Genomic DNA, 17,607 nt, shown 5'->3' on the forward strand with positions numbered 1-17,607 from the left:
CCTGTTGTGGCTACCTGCATCTGTATGTTTAATAAACATAAAACCAGTGCTTAGCTATGAATATTTGGCTGTCTCTGCCTTTCACATAGTGGTTCTTTCTAGGTTCTGAACTCGCAAAGCAGTTAAATGCAGAAAGAGCTACACTCTCCCATATGGTAGCTGCCGGCCACATGTGGCTACTGGACACTTGAAATATGCTGTTCTGCCCTGAGATGTGCTGTCGGTGTTAAATAACACCAGATTCCGCAGACTCCATAAGGGAAAAATAATGTAAAATATTTTATTCCTAGCTTTTTATACTAATTACATGTTGAAATGATTTTTTAAATATATTAGGTTAAATAAAAGATATTCTTAAAATTAATTTCACCTGCTTCTTTTCATGTTTTTAATGTGACTACTAAAAATATTAAATTATATATGTGGCTCACAATATATTTCTATTAGACAGCATTGGTTAGAGGATGTAAATAGCTTTGGCAAGAATGGAGGGGAAAGTGGAAATCGGAGAAGCAGAGCCTAACAGGGCTCAAGGGAAGAATTCTTGACCGCATGGAATTCTAAGCGCATTCCTCCACCCGGGCCTCACATCCTGGCAGCCAGGCCTGGAAGAGAAACGTCCTTGAGCCTGCAGCCGCTGCAGTGCTTTAATAACAGTTTATCCATGGGAGAGTTCCAACTTGAGCACATGCTGGCTGTGAACACCCACTCTCCAAATAGGTTGAGTTCTGAGACAGACTGGATGTTAGTCACTTGCCGGCTCTCAGAGGGCATTTCACATAGGAAATAAACGTGGTTCCTGCAGACGGTTGCTGGTATGTGGAGTCCCCCCGCCCGCCTCGGGGCTTACTGAACCTGTGCAGTAGGTGAAATCTCTACTTTTACAACAAAGGAAAGCTTGATGGTTCATTGTTAAACAAAACCATATTTCTTTGTTTGTTGTTAATTTATACATAAGAATAAGAAAGAGTATGTTAAAGCAGCTTCTCTGCAATACTAGTACTGTGCTCCAAGAAAGGCAGGTTTATACTTAGCTGTGGTCCTCAGTGGAGTCCCCAGACCTGCAATATCTGGGAACAGCTAAGAAATTCAAATTCTCAGGCTCCAGTCCAGACTTAAGAGATCAGAAACTCTATCTAGGGGTGGAGTTAGCAATCTGGACTGTGACCAGCCCTCCAGGTGATGGTGAGAATGCATCCTAAGATAGAGAACCACAGAGCCACAGAAAGAAGAGGCCCTGTGAAGGGAGACCCGAGGGTATGGAGAGTTGTTGGCTCCAGCTTGGGCGCACTCATTTTCTCTTTCTGTTTCTTTCTTCCCTCTTCCCTTCTGTTCTCTTTTCCCCTTCCGCCTCCTCTTCCTCCCCCTCCTCCTCCTCCTCTTCCTCCTCCTCCTCCTCCTTCTTCTTCTTCTCTCTCTCTCTCCCTTTCTCCCTCCCTCCCTCCCTCCCTCCCTCCTCTCTCTCCTGTCTGCTGTCATTGGGAAGCTGTGTGGTCAGCCAGTCAAAAAGCAGATTTCGGAGTCAGGAGTTCCAGGGTTCACAGTTGAGCTCCATTCCCTACTGGGTGACTGAGGGCAGTTTCTAAACTTCTCTGATCCTGTTCTACCCTCTGAAGAAGGGGAAAATAACACATCCTGTGTACGATTGTTATTGGGAATCAATGAGCTAGTGTATGGAAGAGGCTGCATGTGGTTCTTGGTACAAAGAAGCAGATTATTATCAGTTACATGTAGGTGAGGCATCCAAAATGCTAGGAGAGAAAACCTGAGCCTCCACACGGTATCGCTGTGTCCATTGTTGCCTTATCTACTCCCATAGCAGGCTCACTTTTTTTCATAGAAATTGTCTATTTTCCATGATTATTCAGTGAATCCACAACAATCTCATTCTTGGTTAGGGACTCATTAAAGTGTTATCAGTCTTATGGAATTATTTAAAACCTGTGAACTCCCCCAAATAATGCTTGAGGGTTCCAACCTTCCCTGCTCCCTCACAATACAGCTTCAGAAGCTGATTTGATCAAGTGAAACCAGTGTGCCTCCTACTTCATTTTCCCGGGTTTGCTGCTTTTCTAAGTATGTCTCACAAAATGTATACTGCTCTTTTTTTCTTTTAGTCTTCATATTGTATATTAGATCCCTAGACTTCTTTGTTCTACACATCTGCTGCTCTGTATTCTGACCTACATCTGCATACTGCTTTAATAGAATGGATGTTTGCAGACGTGACTGTGATATTGGAATATGGAAGGATCCATCCAGGGTCAGGAAGCAGCAGGCTGGCTTCATTCTCAGTGTTTGTTTTCTGGGTCTTTGAAGGAGAGGTGTTGCAGGGAGAAAGGTCGTGCATCAGGAAGTGTCATTTAAAAAGGACCTGAGTTGGGCTGAGTTATCAGCAAATACACGCCATGGCTGTGCTCCCCACCCCCCACCGTACACTAACAGGGCAGCAGCTCTGATTGTCTAACGAGCAGCAGAGCCGCCCAGCAGCGACCACATTAGGAAGGAGTCAGAAACCAACACTCCGCTGGCTGTCACCCCTTACCCACTTGCTGTCAGGTAGAGTACTTGTTTATTATTAATTATCTGTTTTCAGTATCCTGCACCTGGGGGTGAACATCATCGGTGCTGAGACTTTTTAGCCTATGGGGATCTCTGCTGAGCACTAAAACCACGGGCTTCCCCTTGGGAAGAGGCAGAAAATACACTTCCCGGGTTCTCACTGCCAGCTCTGACAGGCTGAACTGCAGTTGGAGAAGGAAACTGAGGACTGGGCTCCCTTCCTGTCTCCTAAGCCAGGGCAGAGCTGGGCTTCGGGTGATGGCAGGAGACAGAGAAGCAGGTAACTTCCCTGGAGGGAGCTGAGCAGGGCAAGTCCCCTCTTCCAGGGACATTCCAGGCATGACAGAGGTGCACAGGCACAGAAGCCCTGCTGCTTCGGCAAGCTAGGCTGCTCATAGCTGTGTCTACCCCTTCCCGGGACGTGGACCGTGGGGAGTGTCTATTCAGGACCATCTAGAAGAGTTCAGAGCCTTTCAAACTTCTTTTCAACATGCGTTCCTGACTGAGGACACAGCTCAAAGCTGCCTCTCAGGCTTAGAAACACTTCTTAATTTTCACTGTCGAGGGCTAGCTTTGAGTCAGATCCTTTCACCTCATCAAAAAGGGTGTCAGCACACAAACGCTCCGAAATTACTCACTTGGCTTTCTGCTCAGGGTGACTGTGGTAAAGAGGTTACAGCCCACAGGCAAACCCCAGTAATTGGCCTTGGCCTGGAGCCACACCTTGGAAGCCATCTCCCAGCGGGAGTGAAAGGACTGTGGGGACAGGGCATCAATGTCTGCCCAAGGCAAAATAGGGCGAAGAGTAGCCTGCCTGTGGCACCCTCCCCACCTCTCTTCTAGAGCAGTAACCTTTCATTTTCTCAGCCTCTGCATGGGAAGTCTCATTTAGGCTCCTGAGTTCACCCACACCTTGCTACGACAAACAAAAAATGATAACCATTACAATATATGGAGTCCTTACTATGTGAGAAGCACCGTATAAGGTGTTTTCCACGTATCATCGTGATCTTCACAACAGCTGCTCAAGGAACGCATCATAATGGCCCCTTTGGAGGGAACTACAGGGACCCAGGGAGGCTAAGCTACCCTTTAAGGTAAAACTGGCCAGGCCAGGATTTGAACCCAAGCCAGCCTGACTCAACAGCGAGTGCGGTTTCCCCAACACTATACCATCTACCATTCCCAGACTTCTCAGGCTTAGGCTATGTCTGGTTTCTGCGACATCATAAAATAAACATTATTAATTCATGAAGAAGCAAAGGACATGAGCCATGGGAGTCATTGGGTAGGTGAATATTGAATGACTGAATGGACCGGAGCTTCTGTCAGTTCCCTCTCATCCAAAGACTCAGCACCTCCAAGGCTCAGACCCCCAGGGCACTGCTACCTCAGAGATCTCTCCAGGCTCTGCTCACAGGCACTCACCCACTGCCTGACCTTGCAGGCTCCTGGAATTAAGCCATGAGTGGTTTCCTGTCTCTTGACAACATCTACCCAGAACTCAGACTTTGGTTTTCCTTTGTCCCTAGACCACAGCCTGAGGCAGCCAAACCCATTTCCTTGGGGATCCAGCGCAAACCAGACAGTGTGGACAGGCCGATGGAAGAATGTTGGACCAGCTTTAAGAATGGGCGGTTCTAAGTCATGAATATTGTAGGAAGCAGCTCTAAGGACCACAGGGCTGGAGGGTGCACAGGAAGGGGCCAGTGCATACAGGTGAATGTTGGTTTTATTTTCAAATTTGTGCTTCAAGGCTCTATCTACTTTTTTCCCTCTGAAATTAGGAAAATGGAAATAAGACACCCCTAGGAGTGCACCATAGCATGGCCTAGCATTTTTTCAAATGATCTTTAGATTCGAGGATGATTCGGAGGAAATGGAGATGCTGATTATTTTGTTAAACAAATGCTGCCTGTTTAGAAACCACACACAGACAGCTCATGAGGTGGGAGAATGACTAATTGCTATGGCTAAAATCAACTCCCTTCAGCACTGGACTCACAGGGGTCTTTCTCACAAGGCCCAATTATGCAAATTGCTGAGGCAGTCTTTTTTTTCCCCCCCCCCCCTCTCCTCATGGCAGGAAAAAAGCAGCTGTTTCTCTTCCTTAAAACTGTTTTATCTGGCCTGAGTAAGGCACAGAGGCAACTTTCCCCTGGGGTGTGCCTGTGCTTGTGACTGTGGGCAGCAGACAGACCAAGCTGTTTCTCCTCTGCCTGTCTACACCTGTTCTCCACTTGCTCACACCCTGCTCTCTCCTCCTCTAGCAGTGGCTGCTGCTTCCCAGTCTCCACGGCTGCCCCTTCCCAGCATCTTCACACTGAAGGACCAGTGTGCAGTCCTCCACCCTCTTCTTTCTCTTCCTCCCTTGGTGACTTCATTCAGTCTCTTGGCTTTCAGTAGCGCCTGCCTCTGAGGAACCCTGCCCAGACCTCTCTTCTGCACCCCTACCCACATTTCCAAGTCCCGATGCATCCTCTCCATCTTTGTGTCCAACAGCCTCCCCTAACTTCCTAGGTCTAATGTGAAGGGCTGGGTCTTCCCCCAAACGTTTCCACAGGAACCTTTCTGTCTCAGTATTCTGTCTCAGATGCAGGGAACAGCATCCCCATCCTCCCAGGTGCTCCAGCCAAACACCATGGAGTAGTCTTTGACCTTGGTACCCCTCCTCTAATGCCCAGGCTATCATCTATTGGGACATCTGCTGGCTTCAAAATATATCCAGAACCAGACTCTTTCTCAATCCCTCCATTACTATTGCTCTCCTCATTTCACTCAAAGTAAAAGCCAAAGTCTCCACAATGGTCTAGAAGGCACTACCAGGCACTTTCCCTCTGACCTCACCTCCTACTTCTCTCCTCCTTCTAACTGCTCCAGCCACGCTGGCCACCTGGCTGTTCCCCAGACACACCAGGCACCTCCCCCGACCTTAGGACCTTGGCGCTGGCTATTGCCACCTCCTCAGGACTTTGGTCAAATATCACCTGCCCGCTGAGCCCTGCCTAGTCACCTCCAGGAATCAGACCCCAGAATGAGGAAGCCCTAGATCCCCAAGCTAGTACTCTCAATTCCTTGCCTTCTATATGAACTCATAACTCTATATAGAAGGTTATCACCTTCTAAAGTACTTGGTAATTTACTTATTTATAATGATTACTATTTATTGCCTGTCTCACTCACAAGAATGTAAACTCCATGAGAGAAACGGTGTTTTGTTTTTCCATTTTGTTCACTGTGTATCCCAAAGGACTAGAACAGTTTCTAGGCACACGGTAGGCAGTTGATAAATATTTACTGAATGAATGAACACTACACAAACACCTTGCTGTTTCGTCTGACTAACACCTGGACCCTGAGTAAGGCATAGATGTGGCTTTCACTCGGGGTGTGCCTGTCCCTGTGGAATCTTAATAAGGGAAAACACCATCCCAGGATTCCCCCTGGGGGAGGCCACTAGCATCCTGCCGACCTTTTTTTTTTTTTGAAGTAACTTAATTTTTATTTTCATGAATACAAAATAGTTGTACAGATTTCTGAGGTACATGGGATACTTTGATACAACCATACAGTGTATGGCTGAGGTATCCAGCACCTCAAGCATTTATCATTTGCTTGTCTTAAGAGCATTCCAATGCCACTCTTCTCGTTATTTTGAAATACACAATAAATTATTGTTAACTATAGTCATCCTATTGTGACACCAAACAACAGGTCTTATTCCTTCCATCTAACTATATTTTTGTACCCATTAACTAATCTCTCCTTATCTCCCCTCCCCACTACCATTCCCAGCCCCTGATAACCATCATTCTACTCTCTACCTCCATAAGATCAAGGGTTTTGCTCCCACAAAATAAGCGATAATGTGATATTTGTCTCACTGCACCTGGCTTATTTCACTTAACAGTGTCCTCCAATTCCATTGACATTGCTGCAAATGACAGGATTTCATTTTTTATGGCTGAATAATATTCCATTATATATATCTGCCACATTTTCTTTGCCTATTCATCCATTGATGAACTTGTAGGTTGATTCCATATCTTGGCTATTGTGAACAGTGCTGCAATAAACATGGGAATGCAAATACCTCTTTGATATACTGACTTCCCTTCTTTTGGATATATACCCAGCAGTGGGATTCCTGGATCATACAGTAACTCTGTTTTTAGTTTTTTGAGAAACCTCCATACTGTTCTCCATAGTGGTTGTACTAATTTCCATTCCCACCAACAGTATACGAGGGTTCCCTTTCTCTTCATCCTCATCAGCATCTGTTACTTTCTGACTTTTTGATAACAGCTATTTTAATTGGTATAAGATGATATCTCATTGTGGTTTTGATTTGCATTTCCCTGATGATTAGTGATGTTAAGGATTTTTCCACATACTTCTTGGCCATTTGCATGTCTTCTTTTGAGATATGTCTATTCAGATCTTTTGCCTATTCGTAAATTGGATTTTTTGTTGTTATTGAGTTGTTTGAGTTCCTTAGATATTCTAGTTATTAATCCCTTGACAATTGGATAGTTTGCAAATATTTTCTTATGTTCTGTAGGTTATATCTTGACTCCATTGATTGTTTCCTTTGCTTTGCAGAAGGTTTTTAGCTTGCTGTAATCCATTTGTCCATTTCTTGCTTTAGTTGCCTGTGCATTTGAGTCTTATTCAAGAAATCTGTGCCCAGACCAATGTCTTGGAGAGTTTTTCCAATGTTTTCTTCTAGTAGTTTCATAGTTTCAGGTCTTCAATTTAACTCTTTAATCCACTTTGATTTGATTTGTGTATATGGTGAGAGACAGGGGTCTAGTTTCATTCTTCTGCATGTGGATATCAGTTTTTCCAGCACCATTTACTTAAGAGACTGTCCTTCACCAATATATGTTCTTGGCCCCTTTGCTGCTGACCCTTTTTCAAATACAACAAAAGCCATCTCGTCCATGTGTCCATGAGTTCAATTGTTGTAGAAACAGCCCCATATATTTGAAATGAAGCTGAAAAAGGGTATAAGAAATTCATTTCTGCCAGCTTGAATATCCAGCTCATCACACTTAGGCAACTCTCCTAACCTAGCTTGCCAAGAGCCACATGCCCACTTTGAGGACAAGAGACCCTACCAGAACCCTGGAGATAGGCATATTTGGTCGCTGATTCTCCTCGGCCCTCATGACCATGAACTGACCTCAATTCTCTCCAATTTCACTGCCTTGCAAACATTTTGTTGTTGTTGCATTTACTTCCCACACTGGTGTGCATACAGTATTCAAATGGATAGTTTGAATCTTTTTTTGAGACAGAGTCTCATTCTGTCGCCAATACTGAAGTGCAGTGGTGTGATCACGGCTCACTGCAGGATTGACCTCCCCCAGCTCAGGTATCCTCCCATCTCACCTCCCCAAGGAGCTGGGACTACAAGTATGCCACCACACCCAGAAAATTGCTTTCCTCTTTGTTTTTGATAGAAAAGCGGTCTTGCTGTGTTTCCCCAGCTAGTCTTGAGCTCCTGAGCTCAAGCCATCCACCCGCCTTGACCTCCCAAAGTACTAGGATTACAGGCATGAGCCACCGCTCCTGGCCCATCACAAATCTCTTACTCTCTCTGTGCCTTAGTTTCTTCATCTGTAAAATCAAGATTGTGATAATAGTACCCAGCTCACAGGCTTGTGGTGAAGATTGATTGAGTTGATAGTACAAAGTGCTTAAAACAGTGGAGGGCATACAGTAAGTGCTCAGTAAGTGTTAGCTATTATTAGTAGTATTGTTATTATCATTACTATTAATGTTAATTAATATTAATGTTAAACACAGTGTCTGACTTGCATTTTTATTCGCAGCACCTAGTACAGTACCTGGGATATAGAAAGTGCTCAGGGAAAGTTTGCTGGATGGATGAATAAATAAATAAATGAGGATGAGCGATTTCAATGCAGGGGCTGTATATCTTCGTCTCTGTTTAGCACAAACCTAGTCCCTAATAATTCTTTAAAAATGCATGTTGAATTTTGAATCAATGGCACACAAGAAAGTTTCTGCATTTATCTTGTACAGTACAGAAAGCTTTGGAGGAACATAAAAAAAAAAAATTAGTGATAGCATTGAAGTAGTGGGGGTGTTACCTAAGAAACTCTGGGAGATGGAGAGACCAAGATGTGACTTTGGGAACAATTTTTAACTTTTCTGGGTTTCTATGTTCTCCTCTATCAAATGAGGCTGAGTCTCTGGATCCTAAGAGGGCTAAACCAGACAATGCTTGCAAAGTGCACAGTTCTAGGCCTGGCACCTGCGAACTGCTCATTCAGTAAGTGTTGGCTTTAAAACCATGTGTCAAGTACAGCTGACACATGCCCCTCTGCCCATCAGGCTGCAGGGCTTGACCAGAAGGTGAGGGGCCCTGATTTATGGGACAATAGCCAACTACCCAGGAGCCCATCTTTCTAAATATCTTAACCAGAGGCTTCTCTTTCTTGTGCCCTCTTACCCATGATCCAGGGACAATCTAAATAAGTTCCTGCTACTATAACCAGAACTTCTCTAATTGTCATGTGCAAGGTATTTCTCCAAAACCTTTCAAAGAAGTACAGACTAGTCGTACCCCTTCAGCAGACTTTAGAATGAAACTGGGCATTTCCCACTGGTTGCCTTGCCCGCAACTTCCTCCCTTGGACCCTCTCCAAGTCTACGCAGCCGACGGTGTCTTGGAAAGGAGACTCAGAGCGTGATGAATCGAGCACTCAGTCACAGATTATATTCATCTTTATGCTTGCCCAATATAAACCAAACTTTCGCCTTAGTTGGTTTAAATCCAGAAAATACCCAGCAGTTTATAACTTATCTCTGACCATTCTATAAGGTCTGTGTGATTAATTTTTTTATATCTTTTTTTTTTTAGACAAAATATTACTCTGTCACCCAGACTGGAGTCCAGTGGTGTGATCTCAGCTCACTGCAACCTCCGCCCCCTCAAGTCCAAGCCACTCTCATGCCTCAGTCTCCTGAGTAGCTGGGATTACAGGCACCCACCACCACGTCTGGCTAATTTTTGTATTTTTAGTAGAGACAGGGTTTTGCCATCTTGGCCAGCCTGGTCTCGAACTCCTGGCCTCAAGTGATCTGCCCACCTCAGCCTCCCAAAGTGCTGGGATTACAGATGTGAGCCACCACACCTGGCCTAAAATGTCATGTATTTTGAACTGACTGACTTCTCCAAAAACTTATGGTTATTAGTTGAGAGAGAAAACTTGAGAGAGAGTTTCCCTGCACTTGGATGAGAGGAGAGCGGAACAGCCTGCATCTCTGGTGCTGGGGAGTATCAAACAAGGGGAATTGGGAGAAGGATGGAGGCAATAGCATAGCTCTTTGCCTTTCAAAATTAAAATGGGATCCTGCTTTATATTACAAATCTAAGGAATTAGAAGAGCAGCAAACCAAGCAACTAAGTTTGTTCTCCTTGCATAAACTTTAAAAAGCCAGCTTAAAAGTTCTCAAGCTTAAAATTTGAAAAATGAAAACAAATGCATGGCATGACAGAGGGGATAATTCCTGCACTTTTGGAAATGTTCTCATGTTCTCTTCATTTCATCCTATGAATGAAAATGCCGTCAAAGGGGAATAAGGCTATTCGCAGAGTGCTCATCACCACGGTAACCACTGAGCATCTGTACCCTTTAGTATCTTCATTTTGATTATAATAAATTAGTTACGAATCTATATCTGGGGCCCTAGTTATATATTTGCCATATGTTCACACCACATGCACACACACACACACACACACACTCACATATATGGTGACTAAGACTAAGAGTCAGCCTAAAAGAAGAATGATTTGGAGCAGGAGCTCTTGGAGGGAATGGTAGGAAAATAACAGGGATCCATTCAGTCTCATTTTCTACTAAATTTCAATCATGAGAAGTGTGCTCAGCAAATGTTTATTGAGTATATGAATAAATGAAATGGTGCATTTAACCAGAATTGCATATTTAAATATGGTGGTAGTGTGTACAATATTAGAGGAAGGAAATGCAGGCAACAAGGAGAAGGCTACTGCGATGATCCATGACACTCTGATATTGCCATTCTGTGCAAAGTTGCTCACATTTTGACATTCATGATCATTTTTAATTCCCCAAAACAAGCAACTCAACTTTCAACTTCCTTTTATTACCATAAAATATATGCAATAGATACCCTCACCCCATTCCTCACCCACCCCCCAATTAGCTTTACCTGGTGCCTAATCCACAGCCCATCCCAGACTCACCCTATCCCTCCTTAGACTTCTCTGTATCCTTTACCCGATCCTTCCAGGTGTCCAAACAGTGTCATCCGGTGTCCTGACATGGGGCCCCAATGGACTGACCCAGGGTGGAAAGGAAGAGTGAGAAGAAATCAGACAGAAGAATTCAGGAGATGTGGCAACAGAGTGGATGTAGCAGAAGGGACACAGAGAGTGCCTAAAGATGAGTCTTTGGTCAGCATGTGATGAAAAGAATGAAGACATTGGGGAAGTGGGGAGCAGAAGCGGATGTGGGCCCAGGAGGAAGAGGGTAGGTTTGGACTGGGGCATGCTGAGGTCAGTAGCAACATCAAAGTCCTGAGCACCCTCATATTGTTGCAGATTCCAGACAGCAGAGATGGCAAAAAGATGCATGGAAGAGAGACACAGCAGGGTCGGGTTCTGGCCTCAGGAGCCAAGGGGGAAGTGCCTGAGAAGGAGACCCCCAAATGAGGCCTGTGTCAATGAGGTCTGTAGGGGACTGGTTTCCATGTATGCCAGGCCATACTCCCTGGATTCCCAGCATTAAGAAGACCAAACACTTCTACACATTTATTACTGAAGTCCCCTGCAAGCTGAAGGCGGAGGAAGTCGCCAATCTCCTAAGCCGTGTGTGGCTGAGGCAGTTGTCAGAGCTGTGACGAGGGAAATGTTCATTATTCTTCTATCCCTCACTTGGCCAAATAAAGAACTTCTTAGAATTCTTCCCCTGTGACAAAACGGGGCTGTGATTCGGAAAGCCTCAGGCAAGTTTGCTAGGGCCGCGGTAACCAAGCACCACAGACTGGGTGGCTTCAAGACTGGACGGCTTCAACAGAAAGTTATTGTTGCTCAATTCTGGAAGCCAGAAGTCCAAAATCAAGGTACTTGCAGGGTTAGTTCGATCTGAGGGCTGCGAGGGAAGGATCTGTTGTAGACCTCTCTCCTAGGTTTGCAGGCCTTGGTCCTGATGTTCACAGGGCATCCTTCCTGTGCCTTCACATCATCTTCTCTCTGAATGTATCTCTGGGTCCAAATTTCCCTATTTTAAAATAAGGAAATCAGTCCTATTGGGTTAGCACTCCACCCCTCACTTTAACTTGATTACCTCTGTAAAGACCCTACTTCCAAATAAGATCACATTCTGGGTACTGAGGGCTAGGACCTCAATATCTGAATTCAGGGTGGGTGGATGCACAATTCATTCCATAACATTAAGAAGGAAGGGATAAGTGCCCAAGGAATCACACGCTCGCTTGGGGAGAGTTCCAAGCATGCAGAGCTGGTGGTCATAGCTTAGCCTCAGGCCTTTGGAAATCCCCTGAATCTGGTTTTCCCAGTTCTCATAATCTCATTTCACCAAAATACGGCATCTCAATACATTCCATGCATTTCTGGTGACAAGCTCATTCTGGTGCACGCTAAGCAATGTGCTAACTACGTCTTAACTAGGGTGGTTTAACTGGTTTGGTTAACATAGATCTCTGAGTCATTTCACCCATTCCTTAAGCCTAAACAAATCTCATCCAGGTGTTTAAGATATTGCACAATATTAGACCATCTGAAGCTCCATCTCCTTGGGGCAATGATGATGATGGTGATGAAAGTGGCTGGTGACTGTTCTCAGTCTCATCGCCATAATGGAACCCTATGTTGTGTTCCTCCACACTGGTGTGAGGGACACTACTAAGTGCGGCAGAGTTTGCACTCAGGATAGAGAAATATGGACTCATGCACAGATTCCAGCTGAGTCCCTCCGATGTGCTAGGTACTATGTCCAGCCCCCCAGGATTCACCTGTAAGCAGGACAGTCTTTTGGGTGACAGAGGGAATTCTCATATATCCACAGGCAGATGGAATTTACAAGTGGAAAGACCTAGAAGTTCAGAGACAGGGGGACTGAACTTTTTGCTTTCAGTTAGAATCTTTGCTTATGGTTGTGCAAATGCTTGCATTGGTGGGTTTCCATGCCATATAACGTGCTACATATTTTTACATTACCCTTGCACATAAGCATACTGTTGGGAGGGAAAATGAAGAGGGTGGAGGTGGTAACAAACTCAAGCTAAGGAAATGGGATTTGGATGGGTACAAAGTCCAGAGAATTAGCTTGAGGAAAATGAACCAGGATTCACACAGGAGTTTTCAAACATCTCAATATCAGGACCCCTTTATCCTCTTAAAACTTACTTCATGAGGACCTTAAAGAGCTTTTGTTTGTGTGACTTACATGTATTAATATTTACTATGTTAGAAATTAAAAGTAAGAAATGGTTGTAATATGTGTTCATTCATTTAAAATAACTATAACAAACTCTTTATTTTTTAACATTAATAATGGTTTTCATGAAAAGTAACTATATTTCCCCCAACCCCCACAAAATGTAATGATAAGATTGGCATTGTGTTATATTTTTAGAAATTTATTTAATGTCTGGTCTTAGAGAAGATGGCTAAAATCTCATATCTACTTCTGTATTCAATCTGTTACTTACGTTGCTTTGGCTGAAGTATAAAAAGAAAATCCAGTCTTACACAGTAAATTCAAGTCTTAGATAGGTATACAGTTGGAAAAGGCAGGATTTGCGATCTCTCAGAAAGAACCTAGGGACCCCCAGCGGTCCCCTGGCCATATTTTGAGAATTGTTGGACTAATAGTGGTTTTATAATCTTGTTGTATCCTGATTGGATTTCTCTTTCTAACTATACCGTTAAACGGAAACTCAAATATCAGAATTTTATTCCATAATATGAAATTTTAGATATGGATTAGTGTCATGTAGATACATGCAAAGTCTTAACTCTTTCTACCTCCACATTTAAGAAGTCAGTACAGTGGCATGACTTTGGCTCACTGCAACCTCTGCCTCCCGGGTTCAAGCGATTCTTGTGTGTCAGCCATCCGAGTAGCTGGGATTACAGGCACGCACCACCACACCTGGCTAATATTTGTATTTCGAGTAGAGACAGGGTTTCGCCATGTTGGCCAGGCTGGTCTTGAACTCCTGGCCTCAAGTGATCTGCCTGCCTCAGCCTCCCAATGCCCGCAATGGGATTGCAGGCATGAGCCACTGCACCAGGACTAAAAGTCACTATCTTTTAGTTTGTTTGCGGTGAAAAAAAATAGTTTAAAAAATAAATTAGAAACAGACACTATTACCCAGTATCTATATTTAATCACAGAAATATTTCTTAATGTTTCCAACTCTGAAGTCCCAGACATTCTTAACTATGTACTGTAATTATAAATAATATGAAGGCTGGAGCACAGTGGCTCACGGCAGTAATCCCAGCACTTTAGGAGGCCATGACAGGCAGATTGCTTGAGCCAAGGAGTTCGAGACCAGCCTGGGCAACATAGTGAGACCCCTCTCCCGCCTCATCTCTACAGTAAATAAATTAGTCAAGTGTGGTGGCAATGTGTCTGTAGTCCCAGCTACTCAGGAGGCTGAGGTGGGAGGATCCCTTGAGCCCAGGAGGTCAAGGCTGAAGTGAGCTGTAATTGCACCACTGCATTCCAGCTTGGTCGACACAGCGACAGCGTTTTTCAAAAAGAAAGAAAATATGTATCCCTGCACCATAGGAAATAGGAAGTATTGTGTGACTTTTTCTTGGTCTTTCGAGGAACTATGTCATATGAATCATGATGACTGCTGAAAATGCACAGGAAGATAAAGAAAAGTGACTTGTTGCTCAACTGTTTCAAGCCCAACTCTGAGTACCAAACTGTGGCTCCCTAAACTAACCCAGAGGGCTTGACTCTGACAAAGCTCTAGGTGTAGCCATAAGACTGACCCTTAAAAATCTTACCTGAGATAGCGACAGTCTCACCTGAAAGCAGACCACAAATTGTGTTTATAATCTAGTGGTTTGCAGGATATGACGTACTACCTAATGAATAGGGTGACCGAGTTTGGTGTGATTAGTCCGCAGATGCCAGAAAGGCTGAAGAAGCCTGCCATGAAACTAAGTTTCTGGCCAGTGGTTCCAGCCTAATCTCAGACCCTGGGAACAGAGAAGCACCCCTTCATCTCCTCCTGCAGGTAGAGATTCACCACATTCACCTTTGTAAGCTCCCTTTCCAACAACCTTGGGCACCTTTTGCAACCTATAAAGGTCCTCTCCTTGAATGCCTGCTGCTTTTCCCTGTGCTTGTCCTATCTCACTCAGATCTTTGATTCCCCTGACGACATTCCCCACCCCCTCCCCACCCCATCTCAGCTGTCCTTCTCAGCCTCGCTATCTACTCTCATTCCTCACCTGAGTGTTCCAGCAAGATCACTGTTTTATAGAGACTCAATCTTCAAACTTGCAACACACATTTCCTGGGTCCTGCTTTGTCTCTATCCTCTGTGCTCAGCCCTGGTGTAGGATCAGTGTTCCTGTCACTCCATCTCCTTTTCCAGGGATATTTGCATTTTTAGTAGTAGTCTTCATTGGTGGTCCTTCAGTGGAGTGTCACAAAGAGAAGGGAAAACACTCAGGTACTATGAGGGGAAATGTTGGGGACTGTTGAGAGATCACAAGGACACCTCTCACTCCTACCCCCAAAGCTACCTTAACCTATTCCTGTCAAGACAGAAGGTTGGCCGGGTGCAGTGGCTCACACCTGTAATCCCGGCACTTTGGGAGGCCAAGGCAGGTGGATCACCTGAGGTCCAAAGTTTGAGACCAGCCTGGCCAACATGGTGAAACCCCATCTCTACTAAAGATACAAAAAATTAGCCAGGCATGGTGGCAAGTGCCTGTAATCCCAGCTACTCGGGAAGCTGAGGCAGGAGAATCGCTTGAACCCAGGAGATGGAGGTTGCAGTGAGCCGAGATCGTGCCACTGCACTGCAGCCTGGGAGACAGAGCAAGACTCCATCAAAAAAAAAAAAAAAAAAAAAAGACAGAAGGGTCATGCCCCAGAAAACTCAACCCTGAGTCTTTGATTTGGTGTGAATTTCCCTACTTCCTTTGCTTGAAAGAAACCTACTTTTTCTAGATGTATTTGAAGAAAAACTAATAGTGATCTCCAAGCTTCAAGTGAGAATTTGTAAAGCATGGCCTATAATATCTGGCATTGTTTCCTCCAGGGCTGCTGACAGGGTCCAGGGAAAATCCCAGGAGCTTCAGAAAAGGGGTTTCTTGCTGAGTGTCACTGTGTTTTTGCAACAATGACAAAATGATATTGTGCTTTTAACACTTGATAGGAAAGGATACATTTCTTTCTGCCTCCTGGCAAATCACTGAATCTAGGGCAGTATCTGTTGGGCTGAACTTTTCCAATACACACTCACCTTTCCTTTGTGGTTTGTTTTTTCTTGATAATGATTCCATTCCTAAGTTTTCTTCTTATGTTTATGTCTCTCCTGGATGTTATGCAGCCATCCAATGCCGAGTACGAAACTCCACTGAATCACAGTCAGAATAGTGTTGAGCCACATCTTCATTGCATCCATCAGTAGATTGATGCCCAGACAGATTTCATATGGAGTAGAACTGGCCGTGAGGTTTTCTGAGATGACTGATGGATTCGGCCTCTCACTCATGGAAGGTTTTATAACCCCAGCTTATCTCCAGAGAAGGCCTCATGTGTCAGTCAAAGGCTAAAGAAGATATTCGGGTCTCAATTTTAGTGTCCCATAAAGAAGATTGGGCAAACACAGAGGAAAAGGTCCTGTGTTTACTTTTAAAGAAATGTTAAAGTTATTATAGTTATTGGATTACATACATGGATTGAGCTGTGGATTAGGAATAACAGGACCTCATGATATAATGTGGTTTATTTTAAAATGTAAACACACACTCATATTTCATGGAGCAATAGAGGAAAATTTCTTCGGAAAGAGCAAATATGCTGAGGAAAACCAGACTCATGAATTCCTGCACATTCCTAGCTTTATGACCCCATGGTTTTATTTGGTTAATGTTCACTTTCCACACTTGGCTACCGAAATAGCTTTCCATTCCAAGGTTGTTACTGCAAAGTAAAAAGCTCAAGTTTCCCTCTCACACTTCACAGGATATTAATCGCTCAGAGCTCTTGCCCTCCCTTTCGCAATGTTCCTGATTTTCATACTTCCGATTGAGAAACTACCACACACACTGAGGATATCCTGCTTGGTCAGCAGGCTGGCTATTCTAAGTGCCAACTCTCAGGGGAGATGTCTTCAGTATTTCTCCAGAGTGTTGCTTTGGGGGGCACTCCTGTGCCGTAGTAGTTCTGACACTTATCAGATCCAGATCATTCTACTAACAATGGTCTTGAGCCAACATTTGTCATTCAAAGGTTGCTCTCTTATGGAATTGCCATAGCTAGGCAATCATTTCTTATTTAGAAACATTGGACACTTTTAGGTGTGCTTTCATGGTGATCATACGGTTTTACATTAAGTTATGCAGCAAAATATCTTTTAGGAGCCCCAGATACTCAATGAGGCACCATCACATTGAACAGAAATAATTGCAAGTAGGAAGGTGATTTGAGGAAGTGATAATCCCCCAGTGGAATCTGGTTTTGAACTGTGACGTCTTATAGCATTTCATGATTGTTTTGTTAGTGCCAGGAAATCTGATCTGGGAGAAACATTGGCACTTTTTCTAAGGCTCACATCATTAAAGTTTATTTCTTTATTTGAGGGAGAGAGCTTGCTCCAAATTGGAGAAAACTGAGAGAACAGTTAGTAGGACTTAAATTCTAACTCTGTTGATGTCTCAGTTATTTATTACTGTGTAACAAACTACCCTAAAATTTAGTGGCTTAAAACAAAAACCATGTAATTGTTCATGATTCTGTGGGTCAG

At 44.0% G+C, this 17,607-nt stretch overlaps 2 long non-coding RNA genes across 2 annotated transcripts; one reads left to right on the forward strand and one right to left on the reverse strand.

Moving 5' to 3' along the window:
- The first annotated feature begins 2,465 nt into the window (after positions 1 to 2,465).
- On the forward strand, positions 2,466 to 12,445 carry LOC100968176 (uncharacterized). Its single transcript, XR_004672376.3, has 3 exons — positions 2,466 to 2,559; positions 4,095 to 4,281; positions 9,455 to 12,445. It is a non-coding gene; the product is annotated as an uncharacterized LOC100968176 (long non-coding RNA).
- On the reverse strand, positions 11,458 to 16,477 carry LOC134730661 (uncharacterized). Its single transcript, XR_010112569.1, has 3 exons — positions 16,102 to 16,477; positions 15,080 to 15,264; positions 11,458 to 11,861 (listed from the first exon to the last, which is right to left on the reverse strand). It is a non-coding gene; the product is annotated as an uncharacterized LOC134730661 (long non-coding RNA).
- Between the last annotated feature and the right edge of the window lie 1,130 nt (positions 16,478 to 17,607).

The sequence above is a fragment of the Pan paniscus genome, chromosome 6 (genome assembly GCF_029289425.2).
Source record: "Pan paniscus chromosome 6, NHGRI_mPanPan1-v2.0_pri, whole genome shotgun sequence".
NCBI classification, from domain to species: domain Eukaryota; kingdom Metazoa; phylum Chordata; class Mammalia; order Primates; family Hominidae; genus Pan; species Pan paniscus.